Source organism: Solanum dulcamara, chromosome 10 (genome assembly GCF_947179165.1).
Source record: "Solanum dulcamara chromosome 10, daSolDulc1.2, whole genome shotgun sequence".
NCBI classification, from domain to species: Eukaryota; Viridiplantae; Streptophyta; class Magnoliopsida; order Solanales; family Solanaceae; genus Solanum; species Solanum dulcamara.
In genome coordinates this window covers 27313340-27332242 of record NC_077246.1, presented here as the reverse complement: position 1 = coordinate 27332242, position 18903 = coordinate 27313340, and the positions used below count along the sequence as shown (strand labels likewise).

The window sequence follows — 18903 nt, the reverse complement described above, 5'->3', positions numbered from 1 at the left end:
ATTGATGTTATATTACTCAACAACAATGTTGAAGTGCAATCAGTCTTCTCGAGCTAGTAATCAGTAACCCCACAGGTTGATTCAACTTTATGATGTCCACATTCACCAAGTTTGCGAGCTAATGGAAATTGAAGCATCACTAAATTATTCTCAATAGATGAATATGAAACGATTTAATACAGAAAATATCTCATTAGCATATATCCTTATAAGTTTCAGCTTTCACTTTAAGGGTCGTTTGGTTTGAATACAAGTTATGTTGGATAAGTTATGATGGGATAAGTTATGTTGGGATTAGTTATACTGGAATTGGTTATCCTGCCTTTATTTTTTATTGACTGTTTGGTTTATTGTACTAAAAATAATATTTTCTAAAAATAAGTTAAATGTTCACAAAAATACCCTCTTGTTTAGCTTTTTGTATATGTTTTTTTGTAGATCTTTAGTTATTCATTCTTAAAAACAAAACCTCCACCTTATTTAGTTTAATTATTTTTATGTGTGAATTCTCATGAATTTTCTTTGTGTTGCCAATTTTGGAGGAACGACGCTTATTATTTTTCGGATTTTGGAACTCTAGAAGGAAGAACTATGCCTTCGAATATCTTTACAAATTAGCTATAAAAATGCCTTCTTTTCTTTCTACTTTCCCAGCTAACATAAATGCTATATACAGTGCATTGTTGTAAGTTTCTCCTCAAGTATGTGTTGTTAATTTCAGGTTCTTCAACCATCAAACTCAAATATGAGGAAGGTTCTGGTAGCGCATATACCGTGGCTTCTCACAATAACTAATTATGTTAGCATTTACATCGAGAATTCATGTACTATATACATCCCATAACAATGAACTTGCAAAATTGACTTGTTTATTATAATGAGATTCGTCGTTCCTAACCATTTTCAGATGCTTCTTTGGCATATCAATAGTTTCTCTTCTGTGCTTTAACATGTAAGAACCATTCATATAGAAGCTGGTCAAGTATTTATCTTTAATTTCTGTTGGGATGTCCGATAGATGATTATAGATGGAAAATATATTCGATGAGTTTCTTAACATAAATATATTGTTTGAGCAAAACTTAGTGAGTTCGACTAAATTCATATCTGAGCTTCAAGCTCCGCTCCTAAACAAGATCTTGATATTTCTCTCTAAGATCAAAGTTATGGACTTACTTATGTAGTAAACAAATCTCATTTTGATAACAATAATATGAAAAATAATAATCACACACGTAAGTTAATGACGTTATATAATGAAAAAAATGAGTGAAAAATAAAAATATATATTAAGATAATTTGCTCATAACGAAATTCGAAAATTTATCTACGCAATTGAAAATAAAGAAGAGTGAGAAGTCTATAAACATATACTCATGCAAAATTTTCTTACAAGAAAAAGAACAGAACAAAACAACAAAATAGCTACTACTATTACATACACTAGAGAAAGAATTATTACAGTGAAACTGATCATAAGAACTAAAGCAAATGGAAATTAAGACAGAGAAATGAATCCACACTTGGACATGGTAAAAATTTACCAACACCTAGACGCAACTGCCCATGGTTAACTGATTTAAGGAGGTAAAAATATATATTAACCATAGTTGAGTAAGGAAATTCGATGTGCAAACACATGTCATGCATTCATTGATTTGGGGTAAGCGCCTAGTGCGAGGCAAGTTTTTACTATTTCTTCTTTGATTTTGATCCTCCAACAGCTTTCTTCTCTTCTTTGTCTGGCACAAACCTTGTTAATGTCATTACTGTGTTCACACGAGATACCCCATTGAGAGCAGACCATTCTTTCCCAGTCTTAGGTAGCAACTCGTCCTGTTCTGAGGCTTCCTCGTTGCTGACTGCTGAAACCTCCTCACCTTCTCGAACAGTACAGGAACGACTCAATGCAGGTGGACTAAAGGCACCATCTGTATTGTTGCTAACTTCATTCGTTTCCATTGAGACGAAAGTCTTGTCATTTTCTTTTGTAGTAGAAGCAGTAGAGAAATTATTTGAGTTTGAATCGAGGAAGAGGCAGACAACTGCTCAGTCATCGACTTTAGAAGTTAGGTATGTGATCTTCCAGGCTCAAACGGCTTCTTCAACAAGTGATCGAGCTGCATATGAATGAGATGAAGCCGAATCCACAATATTTACTACTTCATCATTTGAAGGCACGTCCCAAATCTGTAATCATATCAAATTAATTCAACTAGCAACGAGATAAATACTGAATCTAAGTAATGCTAAAGCAGGATTCAAGTGCCATACCCCATCTGTCTCCGGAACAATGAGTTCATCTTTCTCGGATAAATGCCTATAAGAAATTTCAGGCACTGAGATGACACCAAAATCCTTGAGGCAAAAATCTCCAAAAGCAAGAGCCATGGCTTAGTCCAGGAGAGTTGCTATTTGGTATCCACACTCTTGCAACATCCGGTTCGTCTTGAAGAGAAAACACTCGCCCTTTACATTTGAGAATCCTCTCAAACTCCGCTGTAAATTTAGAAAGCAGATTTAACAAAACACTATAGTGAGGCAAGCATTAGTAGAAAGCAGTCAGCATCACCTATCAAAAAAGGAAAATTTCTGCTTCCAAGAATACTGTTGCATGGAAAAGAATTCTAAAGAATTTATCGCAGTATAATATATTTGGTAGTTATTTGATAATATTTGGTAGCATATTTGTAAGGAAATAATTAGTTTTCCTTAATATTTGGTAGCATGTTTATAAGAAAATAATTAGTTTTCTTATTTTAATATTGTATCACATATATTTTTCCTTGGAGGAATGAATCAAAGCAAGTCAGATTGTTAAGTTCTTTTTATGGTATCAGAGCCTCTACGATCTTGGTAGTGAATTAAAGAGCTTTCGTTGTCGGCGGGCGGCTATTACCCATATATGCTGCCCGTCTGGCCCATGGTTATGTTAACAAAAGTAGGATCAATGTTATATGTATGAATCTCATATGCAAGGAAAGAAAATTCAATCAGACAGGTCACTGTGCATCTTTTCAGTGACTATTTTCTTGTTTCAATAGGGTCGTGGCATCAAGCCGACCCTATCCATATAATTTCTTAGGTTGTTTTGTGTCAACCCTATATCCCTCAGTGTTTGTGTAGCACCGTGCCATCTTTCCGGTTACTACTTTCTCATATCCAATTGGCGTAGCACCGTGCCATCTTTTTGGTGACTATTTGCTTGTTTCAGTAGGATCGTGCCATCAAGCCGATCCTATCCATATAATTTCTATTTTCTAGTAAGGTCATCCCACCAAAGTTTTTTTTTCATCGTAAATTTTCATGGCTGGTGAGGACGTACCTCCTCCACCACCACCTAAAATTGAGTTTAATTCTCCCTATTTTTGGCCCTCAAGACCGACCCAGGAACTGTATCACGCCTACTCATTTCAAGGACGACAATTTTAATGAATAGACAGCCGACATACAATCAAAGCTCTCGGCAAAACTCAGTTTGACTTCTTGCTTTCTAAGTTGGGCATTTTTTATTCCCATGCTCCAACTTGAAAGGGGGTATTGGAGTATAATATATTTGGTATTATTTGATAATATTTGGTAGCATATTTATAAGAAAATAATTAGTTTTCCTTAATATTTGATAGCATATTTATAAGGAAATAATTAGTTTCCTTATTTCAATATTGTATCACATATATATTTTCCCTTGAAAGAATGAATCAAAGCAAGTCAGATTGTTAAGTTCTTTTCAAAATTGTACCACATTCCTTTTGTTTTACATGTTTACATTGTGATAAAACAATTGCGCAACATAACTGTGATTGAAGTACATAATTAATCATAGAATAAAAGGCGGTATAACTACCTATTCACTTCTCACATCAAAGAGAAGTCGAAAAACTTTTTGAAAGGGAGAGGTGTTGGAATACATCCCATGCCACAAATATTTTTTTCTTTGTTGAAAAGTTTAAAATTAGATAGTAAAAAAATATGGATTTGGAAGTTGGCAAATTTCAAAAGATCACCATGTTTGTTAAACCAAATCTCACTATTTTTTCTTACTGAGAAACCTAACATCGAATTTTTGTTTCTAATTGATGTCATCAATGACATCAAAGGTAACAAATTTTCCCTATAAATAGGGCACACTTTCTCATTTGTTAAACACACCAAGATAAGTGAGAAAAATATTAGATAGCAAAGTGAGGTATTTCATAGTGTAATGACCTTGAGGGTCATTTTCAGAAATTTATGTGAAATTACCATTTTACCCCTATCATTAGTACCCTGAGTATTATTTGCTTAGTTTGTATGGTTGAATGTGTTAAAGTCTTAATAGATAGTGAATTGGGCAAATTCTTGAGTTCTATGGAGTTAAGTTATGAAAAAATGGTTTTTGGGACCAAACGGAGCTACGGGTCTCGGAATGGGATCTCGTCGGTTCCATCAGCTTCGAAATGTAGAAATTGGTCTAGAAAAGTCATTTGAAATCGATTTGGGGTTGATATGTGAATTTGAGGTCTTAAGTTGAAAAGTGACGTTTTAAATGAGTTAGTTTGACTTTGGTAAGCAAATCGAGTTCAGCGATACAAATTGAATTTCTAATGATTTCAATGGTTTCGAGGGGTGATTCTAATGCTAGAAATAGTTTTTTTTATTTTTTAGAGATTCTGAGGGCATTTTGGGTATTTCAAGTGCCAAAACTAGTTTAATTGTGACTTATCGAATTCCAGGTCAAAGAGACCTCGAATTCAAAATCTGATGGTTCCATTGAGTCTAGAACATTGAATTTAGTAGGAGTGCATATAAGATTTGTGTTTACAGGATTCCGAATGATTTTCGAGGTCCAACCGAGAGCATTTTAGACTTGGCAAAAATTGCAAATTTTCATCTTCTAGTGCAGGCATTTTGTTCATCGCAGTGCGACTTCAGGTCACACGATCGAATGAGTCCGAACTATGGTCTTCGCGATTATGATGGGGTAATTCATGATCGCGATGAGTTAGTCCATCCCATGTCTTTCGCGATCACGAATTTAAATGGACCGCGATTGTGATGTAAATTCTCGCCTAAATAGTGTTCAACTTCTGGAGAAACCCCATTTTCACCATTTTTGAGTTCTTGAGCTTGTTAGGGAAATTTTGAGAAGAGGTATTCGAGTAAAATCATTGGGTAAGTGATTTTTAATCTAAATTTTAGTTTCAAACTTCAAAACCTCTTGTTCTTCCCTAATTCGAAGTTATGGAAAATGGACGATTTCTAACTCATTTTGAACTATATTTTTATAGGTTTTTCACCTGTGAACTCCAATTTTTGTGTAGAAGCTGATTTTGAAATAAAATTACAGCTTTGACCCTTTTTGAAATTTATCAATTTTAGACTGTTTTACCTCCGGTTCTGAAACCTATCAATATGGGTGTCATTGGACTCCTTATGACACATATGTTTTATTATTGATAATGGGCTATCATTTCGGGCATTGAATTCAAAGGTCGTTCTGGTAGAGCGTTAGAGTGCGATTTCGATAATTGAGGTAGGTTTGACTATGCTTCTTGGGGCTGAGTTGAGGTAATTAGTCAAATTCTATATTGTAGGCTTTGGGATGGAGTCGTACTATAGTTTGAGAATGATAATTGATATTGTGATGCCCGTGTGGGGGCTTATATATGTTGTGTAGCCCGTGTGGGGGCCTTATGTGATATTTTATCTCTAATTGAGATAGTATAATCTATGACTTAACTGAGTGGAACTGAAAAAAGGTTAATTGAATTGCAATGCCCGTCTGAGGGGTAGGGTTGGGGGTTTTGAGCATGCCTTAGTATTAAGATATTGTTGAGATAGGGGTAAACACTTAATTTGATGTGTGTTTTTCCCATTTCCGTCTATAGAGGGTGAATATTATGATTAGGTTAAGTTTTGATAACTTTGAACCTTGAACTACATGTTGAGTTGAATATTGCCTCCATTCCTTATAAATCGTGATTACATTCATCCTCATTCATACTATTACTGATCTTTGGGAAGTTGAAAACTGTGAAAACCCTTTTGAGAAAGAAAATGTGATATCTTTTGTATCCTTAACCACGAGATAGATAGCAAGCGAATGAGACATTAGTATCATGAGTCCTTGGCCATGAGTTGGGTGGTAAGGTAGTTTACACAATGAGATTGTGATGAGATATATGGTATGCGAGACATCCATAGGTCCTGCTTGGTAGCACAACTCAACAGGTATATACAACAGGTTGTGTGATAGTCTTGATCCTACTGTACCATCATATCATTACATCATCATAGTGCATTGTATTGCATTGATACCTTGATAATTGTTTTATCTGTTTGATTGTGATATTGAACTGTAATTATGTATTTACTTTATTCATTCTTTCTATATAAATTGGCACAGCGTAGCTGGAGTGGGACTTTTCTGCATGCAGGTAGAAACGTTCCTTAGTTTATTTCATAGCTTTTGATTAATTCTTTATACTCAGTAGGTTAAAACTACTGAATACATGTGGATTGTACTCACCCCTACTTCTGTGTTCCTTTTGATGTAAATACTAGTCGGGGTACCCAGTGTTGTAGTTCATTCTAGCTGATATATCATCATCAGATAGTGGTGAGATCTTGGGATCCAGATCGTTGCTAGTCCATCTTTCATTTATAGTCTTTTCTATATTCAAAAACTTAAACTGTCTATTCAGATTCAAATTTTGTATCTAGATACTCTTTATAATTATTGCACCAGGTGTTGGGATATTTTGTTGTCGTCCTTTATTTTGCATTTATTTTTGGTTTGACTTTCCTTTGGGAGTCTTGTATGGTTTTTACTTTTCAACTTAAGCATCGGGATGGGGTTTGGGATACGTGCCATCATGACCTCAGTTTATAGGTTGTGACAAATTGGGATTAGAGCGCTAGGTTCACCGGTCTCATAAGTTAAAGAGCTGGGTGTCTAGTAAAGTCTTGCGGATTGGTACATCGACATCCATACTTATCTTCGAGAGGCTATAAGAGACTTGTTAGGATAAATTCCCTTTTTTGATTCCTTTCATTTGAGTTATTCATATCAAGTGTGGTATACCTCTAATCTATTTCTTCTTTGCAAATGGTGAGAACTAGAGCCGAAGATGTTGAGAGTAAGGTTGTACCTGCAACTTGAGCCTCAGTTTGCGGGTGAAGTAGAGAATGTAGTGGAGTCAGGGGATGAGGTTGAGCTAGGGGAGAAACACCTACTCGTGGCTGAGCTAGAAAGTCATCGCCTGAGCCGTTGTATGAGCATGAGGATGATTATGAGCAGAAGGCTGAGGAGTAGAGGCCAACCCAGGCTCCAGCGATCCCCAACATTGCTCCGATGCTTTAGTAGTTATTGATTAGATTATTGGCTAGATTGGATGGTGCTCCGACTCCTGGTGTTCTTCCAGGTACTTTAGGATCTACTATCGTAGTTGATATTACTCCACCAGTTTAGGGTCCTAGTGTTGAGTTTCAGACCCCAGAATCTTCTTCTATGCATTCTATCATACCCCCGATATTTACAGCTCCTTTAGTTTTTAATAGTACTATCATATCGGTAGTTGAGCAGAAGAGCTTTGAGAGATTTGTTCGGTTGGCACCTTCCAGATTTGATGATATAGAGAGGGAGAAGGCTTATGATTTTTTGACTGAGTGCTAGGATAGGTTGTTCAACCTAGGTATTCTTGAGGCACATGGAGTAGCCTATACTTTATATCAGTTCACAAGGGTGGCCAAGGAGTGGTGGAGATTGGTTATTGCCCCTAGACTTACTGGTTACCTTATGATGAGTTGGGAGCAGTTTTCAGAGGTTCCCTGAGAGGTTTATGCCTTATAGCCTCTGTGACCAACGCTGAGATGAGTTTGATAGATTAGAGCTGGCTCTTTATCTGTATCTTAGTATGAGTCTCTCTTTCATGAGCTGTCTCGTTGTGCCATATCTAGTATTCCTACTGAGTTTGAGTGGATCCACAAGATGGTGAAGGGATTCGGGGGTTATCTCCAAAAGGCTATAGCTTCTCTTGTGTTATTCGGTGGTGCCTTCTAGAGTGTTATTGACCATGCCAGGATGACTGAGACCATTCGACGTGCTAGATAGGGCGGGGCCAAGAGATTCCGTCAGCAGGGTCAGTTTAGTGGTCACTCCTTCTGAGGCAGGGAGTATTTGGGTTCAAGTACCCACGGCTATCATGGGCAGACCAATCCAGACGGCTATTCAGATGATACAGGTGGATGTAGGTTGGGCCAGATAGGTTATAGTGGTTCTTCGGGCTTTAGAGGCCGTATTAACACTATTAGTTATCCTCCACAAGGTTGAGGACCTCGAGGTTTTTTTGTATGTGATGAGTTTGGGCATAAGGCCTAAGATTGCCCCAGACGTGCTCCTTCTATTTGGTGGCCCGGGACACCAATTGTTCTCTCTACTCCTACTCCAGCTATCCGAAGTACTACATAGGGCACTAGAGGTGGTGCTAAGGGTGCCAATGGTTGAGCTAAATGTGGTACTCGGGGTGGTTCACAGGCAAGAGGGGACTGTCAGTTGTGATATGCTATACCAGGTAGATCTGAGGCAGAAGCCTCTGATGCATTTATTATAGGTATTGTTTTGATTTGCCACCATCCTGCTTTTATATTATTTGATCCAGGGTCTAACTATACTTATGTGTCAACATATTTTGATATGGATAGCGATTATGTGTGTGAGCCTATTACTGTTTCTATCCCAGTAGGTGAGTCCTTAGTAGTGGATCGGGTATATCGAGGGTGTTTGGTGATATTTTCAGGTAGAAATACTCGTGAGACTTAATTTTATTAGACATGATTGAATTTGATATGATATTGGATATGGACTGGTTATCTACTTATTATGCTATATTAGATTGTTATGCAAAGATTGTGACCTTAGCTTATCTCGGTATGCCTAGCTTATTATGGAAGGGTAATGCGAGTTTGTATCCGAAGGGGGTGATATCTTATATTTGTGCTCGTCGCCTAATAGATAATGGTTTTTTGTCTTATTTGGATCATGTACGTGATGTCACTATAGAGTCTCCTCCTTTGAAGACTACAAGGGTGGTGAGATTTTATGAATGTATTTCCCACAAACTTGTCGGGTGTTGCTCCTAACTATGATATCAATTTTGTGATTGATTTGGAGCCGGGCACCAATCCCATCTCTATTTCTCGTTATCGGATGGCTCCGACAGATTTGAAGGAGTTAAAAGAACAATTGAAAGACAAGTTAAAGAAGGGGTTTATTTGCCAATTATATCGCTGTCGGGTGCACCAGTATTATTTGTGAAGAAGAAGGATGGTACTATGAGGATGTGTATTAACTATCAATAGTTAAACAAAGTCACCATCAAGAACAAGTACCCTCTTTCTCGCATCAATGATTTATTTGACCAACTTTAGGGTGCATTAGTGTTTTCCAAAATTAATTTAAGGTCGGATTATCATCAGTTGAGAGTTTGGGACTCTGATATCCCGAAGACTGGCTTCAAGACACATTATGGTCATTATAAGTTTGTGGTTATGCTGTTGGGGTTGACTAATGCCCGGGCTGCTTTTATGGAGTTAATGAATCAGGTATTCCGGCCTTATTTAGACTCATTTGTGATCGTGTTTATTGATGACATCTTGGCTTATTCCAAGAATGAGGCAGACCATGTTAAGCACTTGAGGACAGTCCTTCAGAGATTGAGAGAGGAGAAGTTGTATGCAAAATTCTCCAAATATGAGTTTTGGCTCGAGTCTGTGGCGTTCTTGGGTCATGTGGTGACCAAGGATGGTATTATGGTCAATCCGTCCGAGATTGCAGCAGTTCGTGATTGGGTTAGGCCTATTTCGCCTATCAAGATTTGGAGTTTTATTTGGTTGGCAGAGTATTATTGTTGGTTTATCCAAGGCTTCTCTTTTATTACATCCCCATTGACTAGTCTATTCAAAAGACTGTGGCATTTTAGTAGACCGATGAGTATCAGATGAGCTTTCAATATCCCAAGAAGTTATTGACTTTGGCACCTATTCTAGCCTTACTCGAGGAGGGTGTGGCCTTTATCGTGTTTTGTAATGCTTCAAGAGTCAGCTAGGGTGATGTTTTGATGCAAAAGGGTAGAGTATAACTTATGCTTCTTGATAGTTAAAGGTACATGAGAAGAACTATCCTACCCATGACCTAGAGTTGGCAGGGTGGTGTTCGTTCTGAAGTTGTGGAGGCACTACCTCTATGGTGTGCATTGTGAGGTCTTTACTGACCATTGTAGCCTTAAGTATATCTTTTCCCAATCGAATCTGAACACGAGGCAGCGTAGGTGGTTAGAGTTATTGAAAGACTATGACATGACCATTCTTTATCATCCGGGCAAAGCTAATATGGTAGTGGATGAGGTAGTTTGGCCTTTCTTAAGGCAGATGAGAGGCCTTTGGCTTTGGAGGTTCTATCATTGGCTAGGCAGTTGGTCCGACTTGATATTTTTACACATCCTAGCATTTTGTCCTTTGTGGATGCTAGGTCTACCTTGGTGGACTAGATTCGAGAAAACCAGTTTGAGGATGACAAGTTGAGGACCATTCGAGATAAAGTATTGACCGGTGAAGAAAATCAGGCTCTTTTGATCTAGAGGAAGTTTTGAGGATTAATGATCGTATTTGTGTGCCTAAGTTTTGTATCGGGTACATATGATATTAGAGGAGGATCATTGTTCCAAGTATTTGATTCACCCAAGAGTGGCAAAGATGTTTCATGACTTGAAACAACACTATTGGTGGTGTGGCATGAAGAGGGACATTGTTGATTTTGGGGCTAAGTGTCTGAATTGCCAATAGGTGAAGTATGAGCATCAAAAATCGGGTGGTTCTATGCAAAGAATGCCCATTCCCAAGTGGAAGTGGGAGCGTATTACTATGGATTTCATGTTTGGATTACCCATGGCATTGGGTAAGTATGACTTTATTTGGGTGATTGTGGACTGATGACCAAATCGACCGATTTTTTTTCTAGTGAGACTAGCTACAATGCGGAGTAGTTATCTAGGATCTATCTTCGAGAGATTGTTAGGTTGCATGTGGTGCCTATCACTATTATGTCGGATCGGGGTTCAGTGTTCACCTCTCACTTTTGGGAGGCACACATGTGTTTTGGGTACGTAGATAGAGATGAGTTCAATATTCCATCCCCAGACCGATGGCCACTCCGAGCGAACTATTCAAGTGTTGGAGGATATGCTTAGGGCCTGTGTGATTGATTTTAGTGCCCAATGGGACCAAGACTTTCCCTTAGCTAAGTTTGCCTATAATAACAGTTATCACTCCAGCATTAAGATGGCAACATTTGAGGTATTGTATGGTCGTAGGTGACAGTCACCCATTAGGTGGTTTGATTCAGTTGAAGTTGATACATTGGATACTGACTTACTCAGAGATGCTATGGAGAGGGTACATTTGATACAGGGTCAACTATTAACAGCCCAGAGTCTTTAGAAGAGCTATGCTAACAAGGGGGTTCAACCCTTAGATTTCATGGTGGGTGATTGTGTGTGGCTTAAAATATCGCCCATGAAAAGTGTGATGTGGTTGGGGAAGAAAGGCAAGCTTAGCCCGAGGTTTTTGAGTTCTTGAGCTTCTTGGGGCGATTTTGAGAAGAGGTATTCAAGTAAAATCATTAGGTAAGTGATTTTAACCTAAAACCTTCCTTTTTCATTAATCATTTGACGATTTTAACTCCTAAATTTTAGTTTCAAACTCCAAAACCTTTTGTTCTTCCCTAATTCAAAGTTAAGGAAAATTGGTAATTTCTAACTCATTTTGAACACCATTTTTATGGTGTTTTTACCAGCGAACTCCAATTTTAGTGTAGAAGTTGATTTTGAAATAAAATTCCAAATTTACCCTTTTTCAAATTTATCAATTTTTGAACTATTCTACCCCAGTTTCAAAACCTATCAATATGGATGTCATTGGACTCCTTATAACACGTATGTTTCATTCTTGATAGTAGGCTATCATTTCAGGAGTTGAATTTAAAGGTCTTCATCCGATAGAGCATTCGAGTGTGGTTTCTGCAATTGAGGTAGGTTTGTTTATCCTTCTTGGGGCTGAGTTGGGGTAATTAGTCAAATTCTATGTTGTAGGCTTTGAAATGGGGACATAGTATAGTTTGGGACTGATAATTGATATTGTAATGCTCATATAGGGGCTTATATATGTTGTATAGCCCATATGGGGGCCTTATGTGATATTTTATCTATGATTAAGAATGTCTAATTTATTACTTAACTGAGTGGAACTAAAAAGAGGTTAATTGAAATGTAATACCCATCTGAGGGGTAGGGTTGGGGGTTCTGAGCCTACCTTAGTATTAAGATATTGGTGAGAAAGGGGTAAAAACTTAATTTGATGTATTTCCTTTCCAATACTGTCTATTGAGAGTGAATATTATGATTAGGTTAGGTTTGGAGAACTTTGAACTTTGAACTACATGTTGAGTTGAATATTTCCTTCATACCTTATAAATCATGATTACATTCATCCTCATTCATACTATTACTGATCTTTGGGAAGTTGAGAACTGTGGAAACCCTTTTGAGAAAGAAAATGTGACATCTTTTGTATCCTTGACCACGAGATAGCTAGCAAGCAAATGAGACATTAGTATCATGAGTCCTTGGTAATTAGTTAGGTGGTGAGGTAGTTGTTACATTGATATTTTAATGAGGTATATGGTTTGCGATACCTCCATGAGTACTGCTTGGTAGAACAGCTCAGCAAGTGTATACGTCATATTGTGCGACAGCTTTGATCCCACCGTACCATCATATCATTACATCATCATAGTACATTGCATTGCATTGATACCTGTGATAATTGTTTTATCTATTTAATTGTGATACTGAACTTTAATTATGTATTTACTTTATTCATATCGTTCTATATAAATATGCAGCAGCGTAGTCGGAGTAGAATTTTTCTGCGTGCAGGTAGAAGTGTTCCTTAGTTTATTTCATAGCCTTTGATTAATTCCTTGTACTCAGTCGATTAAACCAATTGAGTACATATGAATTGTACTCATCCCTACTTCTGTGTCCCTTTTGATGTAGATACTAGTCAGAGTACCCAGCGCTATAGTTGATTCTAATTGATACATCATCATCAGATTAGTGGTAAGATCTTGGGATCTAGATCACCGCTAGTCCATATTTCATTTACAGTCTTTTCTATATTTAGAGACTTAAACTGTGTATTCAAATTCAGATTTTGTATCTAGATGTTCTTTACACTTATGACACCAGGTTTTGGGATATTTTTAATGTCTTACTTCATTTTGCATTTATTTGTGGCCTGACTTTTCTTTGGGAGTCTCATATGGTTTTACTTTTTGGCTTACGCATTGGGATGGGGTTTGGGATCTGTGCCATTATAACCTCAATTTTATGGTTGTAACACATATATTATAAGAAAATAGTCTGTGAAAAAAATAGAGTGTGAGCTATATATTTTTGTAAGGTAGTAGATCAAAAAAGTATTTTTCATTTTGAGTGTGTTATGATCACTTTGACTATTGTACTCGTGACTACCTAGTGTAAAAATTTTTACTATAGTGATATCAGTTGCTCCTCTTTTCCGTGGTTGTTTCCTTATTTAAAAGGGTTTTCACGTAAAATTCTTGGTGTCATTATTTTTTTATTTTATTTTCACTATTGACCATATATGTTTTATGTTAGTCCACGTTTTCCCAAAAACTAGTATCAGAGCAAGGTTTTATCTGAGTATGCTCTGTGGTTGCAGCATAGTCTGAACTTTCATATCAGAAAGAATTTATTATGGTTTGGAATAGTTATATATATTTTGGGGAAAAACAATAGAAGCCAACACTAGTAGAATGAGTACTTTGAATGGTGTTAATTATGCCATTTGGAAGGAGAAAATGGAAAAATTATTTTATGTCAAGAATTTTTTTCAACCAGTCTTTACCATTGTAAAGCCTAAAAATAAAACAGATGAAAAGTGGGATCTGCTGCACAGACAGGTTTGTGGATTTATTAGGCAATGGATTGATGATAATATGTTTTGGAGCTATTCCCATTAGGCTGCTTTCTCCTCGCCTTGTCGATATAGAGCTGTTGAACCATACTTCTAGGGAGACACATGCTCGTATCCTATGAGAGCATCTTGAAAGCTTGTATGCTCCGAAAACTAGAAATAACAAAATGTTCTTAATAAAGTAAATATTAAGTTTAAAATATCATAATAGTTCTCCGATGACAGATCACCTGAATAATTTTTAGGGAATCATGAACTAGTTATTTGCTATGGCAATAAATTTGACAAGGAAATTAAAGGTTTTCTTTTACTTGGTTTCCTACCAAACTCTTGGAAAATATTTTAGAACTTCATTGTCAAATTCTTCTCTGTATGGTGTGATCTCTATGGATTCTGCCAAGAGTAGTATCTTGAATGAAGAGATGATAAGAAAATCTCAAGGTTCTTCTTCGTTGGATGTCCTAGTAACTGGCTCCAGGGAAGAAATAAAAATCATGGTTCTCAGATAGAGAATATAGCAGAAGAAAATTTAGAGGCAGAATTAAGAATATTGAGTGCTATCATTGTGGCATGAAAGGACACACAAAGAAGTACTGTCGGAAATTGAAGAGGGAGAACAAAGACAGAGGAAAATAAAGAAGATGGAAATAAAAATTATCTAGCCACCGTCTTCACTGAAGATCTTGTTACAGTCCTTGATGTAGGTTTGATAAATATTGCTTTTGATGAGTCAAGCTGGGTTGTGGACACTGGTGCTACATCTCATGTGACATCAAGGAAGAATTGTTTCTCCTCATATACTCCTGGTGACTTTGGAACTTGAGTATGGGTAACGAGACTATATCTAGGGTAGTTGGTGTTGGAAATGCTTGAAAACTAGTATTGCAACTAAACTAGTTTTAGAAAATGTAAAACATACACATGATTTTCTTCTGCACCTAATTTCTGTTGGTGTTCTAGATGATGAAGGATATGTTAGTACCAATGGTAGAGAAAAGTGGAAACTGATTATGGTTTCCTTGGTTGTGGCTCGTGATAACAAACATCATGTTCTATACTGGACTACAGCTTCTACTTATGCCAATATGGTGAATGACGTTGAGAGAGAGAACTCTTCAACATTGTGGCACAAGAGGGTTAGTCACATCAGTGAGAAAGGGTTTAGTCAAAGGAATGGTATTGACTTTGATAAATATTTTCTCTTATTATGAAAATGTCCTCTATTCGTATAGTTCTTGGTTTGGATGCTATTCTTAATTTAGAGATTGAGCAGATGGATATAAAGACGGATTTTCTTCACGGTGACCTATATGAGGATATTTATATGGAAAAACCTAAGGGTTTCAAAGTAAATGGTATGTCTGTTAGCACACCTCTTGTTGGTCAAGAAAACTACATTGAACGTGTACTGAATCGCTTCAATATGAAGAATGTTATGTCTATTAGCACATCTCTTGTTGGTCATATGAAGTTGAGCAAGAAGATGAGCCCTACAGCTCGGGAGGAAAAAGAGAGCATGGCCAAAGTTCCATATTCCTCCATCGTCGGATATTTAATGCATACAATGGTATACACTAGACCTGATATTGCTCATGCACTTGGTGTTTTCAACAAGTTTCTCAATAATCCAGGAAAACAACATTGGGAGAATGTAAAGTGGATAGGTATCTGAGAGGAAGCTCAGATAAATGTTTGTGTTTTGGAGGATAAAATCCAATCTTGAAGGGCTATACAGATGTCGATATGGCAGGTGACTTTGATAACAGAAAATCCACTACTGGATATTTATTTACTTTTTCAGGAGGAGCTATATTATGGTAGTCAAAATTACAGAAGTGTGTTGCATTGTCTACAACTGAAGCTGAGTATATTGCAACTACTGAAGCTGGCAAGGAGATGATATGGCTCAAATAATTTCTTCAAGAACTTAACTTGCATCAGAAAGAGTATGTCGTCTATTGTGACAGTCAAAGTGCAATGAACTTGAGCAAGAACTCCATGTACTATGCAAGGATGAAACACATAGATGTGAGATATCACAGGATTCAAAGAAATATAGAAGACGAATCTATGCAGGTTGAAAAGATATATACAAATGAGAATCCTGCAGATATGCTGACCAAAGTGGTAACAAGGGACAAGTTTGAATTGTGCAAAAAACTTGTTGGCATGAGCTATCTTTTAGAAGATGAATGTACCTCTTTCTGGTGCATGTGAATGGAGGGGGAGATTTGTTGGAATCCATCCCATGCCACAAATATTTTTTACTTTGTTGCAAAGTTTAAAATTAGATAGTCAAAAATATGGATTTGGTAGTTGGCAAATTTCAAAAGATCACCATTTTTGTCAAACCAAATCTCACTATTATTTTCTTACCAAGAAACCTAACTTTGAATTTTGATTTCTAATTAATGTAATCAATTACATCAAAGGTAATAATTTTTTCCTATAAATAGGGCACTCTTGCTCATTTGTTAAACACAATAAGATAGGTGGAAAAAATATTAAAGAAAAAAGTGAGGTATTCCATAGACTATAAAAAATAGTCTGTGAAGAAAAATAAAGTGTGAGCGATATTTTTTAGTAAAGTGGGAGATCAAAAGAGTGATTTTATTTTTAAGTATGTTGTGGTCACTTTGAGTATTATACTCGTGACTATCCAGTGAAAATTTCTTACTATAGTAATATCAGTTGCTCTTCTTGGCCCGTGGTTTTTTCTTTATGTAAAAGAGTTTTTACGTAAAATTCTTGGTGTCATTCTTTTTCCATTTTATTTCCACTATTTTGACCATATATATTTTTGTGTTAGTCCGCATTTTTCCAACAAACTGATAACAGAGCAGAGTTTTATCTGAGTATGCTCTGTAGTTGTAGCATAGTCTAAACTTCTACATCAGAAATGATTTACTTTGGTTCAAAATAGTTATATATTTTTGGGGGGGAAATGATGAAAGTCAACACTAGTAGAATGGATACTTTTAATGGTGTTAATTATTCCATTTGGAAGGGGGAAATGGAATATTTACTTTATGTCAAGAATGTTTATCAATCAGTCTTTACCACTGTTAAGCCTGAAAATAATACAGATAAAGAGTGGAATCTGTTGCATAGACAGGCTTATGGATTTATTAGGCAATGGGCTGACGACAATGTGTTGAACCATATTTCTAGGGAGACACATGCTCATAACCTATGGAAGCATCTTGAAAGCTTGTATGATCGAAAGAATGGAAATAACAAAATGATCTTAATAAAGTAAATGTTAACTTTAAAATATCATGATGATCTCCGATGATAGATCACCTGAATAATTTTCAGGGAATCATGAACTAGCTATTTGCTATGGGTATTAAATTTTACGAAAATATTCAAGGCTTTCTTTTACTTGCTTCCCTACCAGACTCTTGAGAAACATTTAGAATTTTATTGTCAAATTCTCCTCCGGATGGTGTGTTCTCTATGGATTCCACCAAGAGTAATGTCTTGAACGAAGAGATGAGAAGAAAATCTCAAGGTTCTTCTTCATCGGATGTCCTGGTAACTGGATCCATGGGGAGAAATAAAAATCATGGTTCTCAGAATAGAGAACATAGAAGGAGCAAATCCATAAGCAGACTTAAGGATATTGAGTGCTATCATTGTGGTAAAAAAGGGCACACAAAGAAGTTCTGCCGGAAATAGGGAGAACAAAGATAAAGAGGAAAATAAAGAAGATGGAAATAAAAATTTCCTAGCCACCGTCTCCACCAAAGATCTTGTTATAGTCCTTAATACAGGTCTGATAAATATTGTTGGTAATGAGTCCAGCTAGGTTGTGGACACTGGTACTGCATCTTATGTGACATCAAAGAAGAATTTTTTCTCTTCCTATACTCTTGGTGACTTTAGAACCTTGAGTATGGGTAATGAGATTGTATCTAGGGTGATTGATGTTAGTACAATTTGCTTGGAAACTAGTGTAGTGCCCCTCCAGGGAGGATGCTACTACTTTTAAAAAAATGTATATAAAATTCGTGACAAAAAAAAAACTTTCCGAAAGGCATACTTATGAAATCTAGCGGTGAAATTTGGCCCATTTAAAAATTTGTTAAAGGTGTAAAGTTTTAGCCAATTTAAAATTATTTGATCTCACTTAAATCAAATAAGATTTCCAATTTAGGATGGGGCAACTTTTCAAAATAATTTAAGAAATTAACTTACGAGACATCCACGTATTATTTCTTATCACTACAATTCATGCTATGAACTATTAACAACTTATAAGTACCAAAGGTTAACTAATTCATGCTTCATCCAAATATTCCAACTCCAAAGGTAAATTTAGTACATCAAAAGACTTGGAAATTTACATGCCCCAAAATGACAAAACAAGCAACCAACTTTAAGTTACAACCCATGGTGTCATGAATGGATCAACCCTCATAAATAAATACGTAAATGCTTATACACAAGCACCCCATAGTTCATATATATGTCCCAAAGTACTATAAAATATAAATGCCTATATGAAAATGTGATCTTCCTTTAAGCTCCCAAAACTTTATCTCCAATGGCCAACCTCAAGCATCTTCTCGGACATTTTCTATGATAGAAACAACTATCGCTAAGCATAAAGCTTTGTGGTGCAAAACTACAAGTTTGAAGCCTTTATGTTCTCCACCTTATTTTCTCAAGTCATGAGCAGCAAAAATGTACAGATAATAATTAAATCAAGACAACAACTAAATCACAAGTATCAAGTTCTATATGTAAAAGTGTAAGTGTCAATAATTCATAAAAGCACATTTACAAGATTTAGCACCAAGTTTCGCCCAATATGTATGTCATACCATCAACCAAACATGACCAGGTATCAATAAGGATCGG

At 36.4% G+C, this 18903-nt stretch overlaps 1 pseudogene; it reads right to left on the bottom strand.

Annotated features, from left to right (window-relative positions):
• Positions 1–1342: 1342 nt before the first annotated feature.
• Positions 1343–18903, bottom strand: part of LOC129869730 (probable protein phosphatase 2C 33) — a 34920-nt pseudogene continuing 17359 nt past the window's right edge.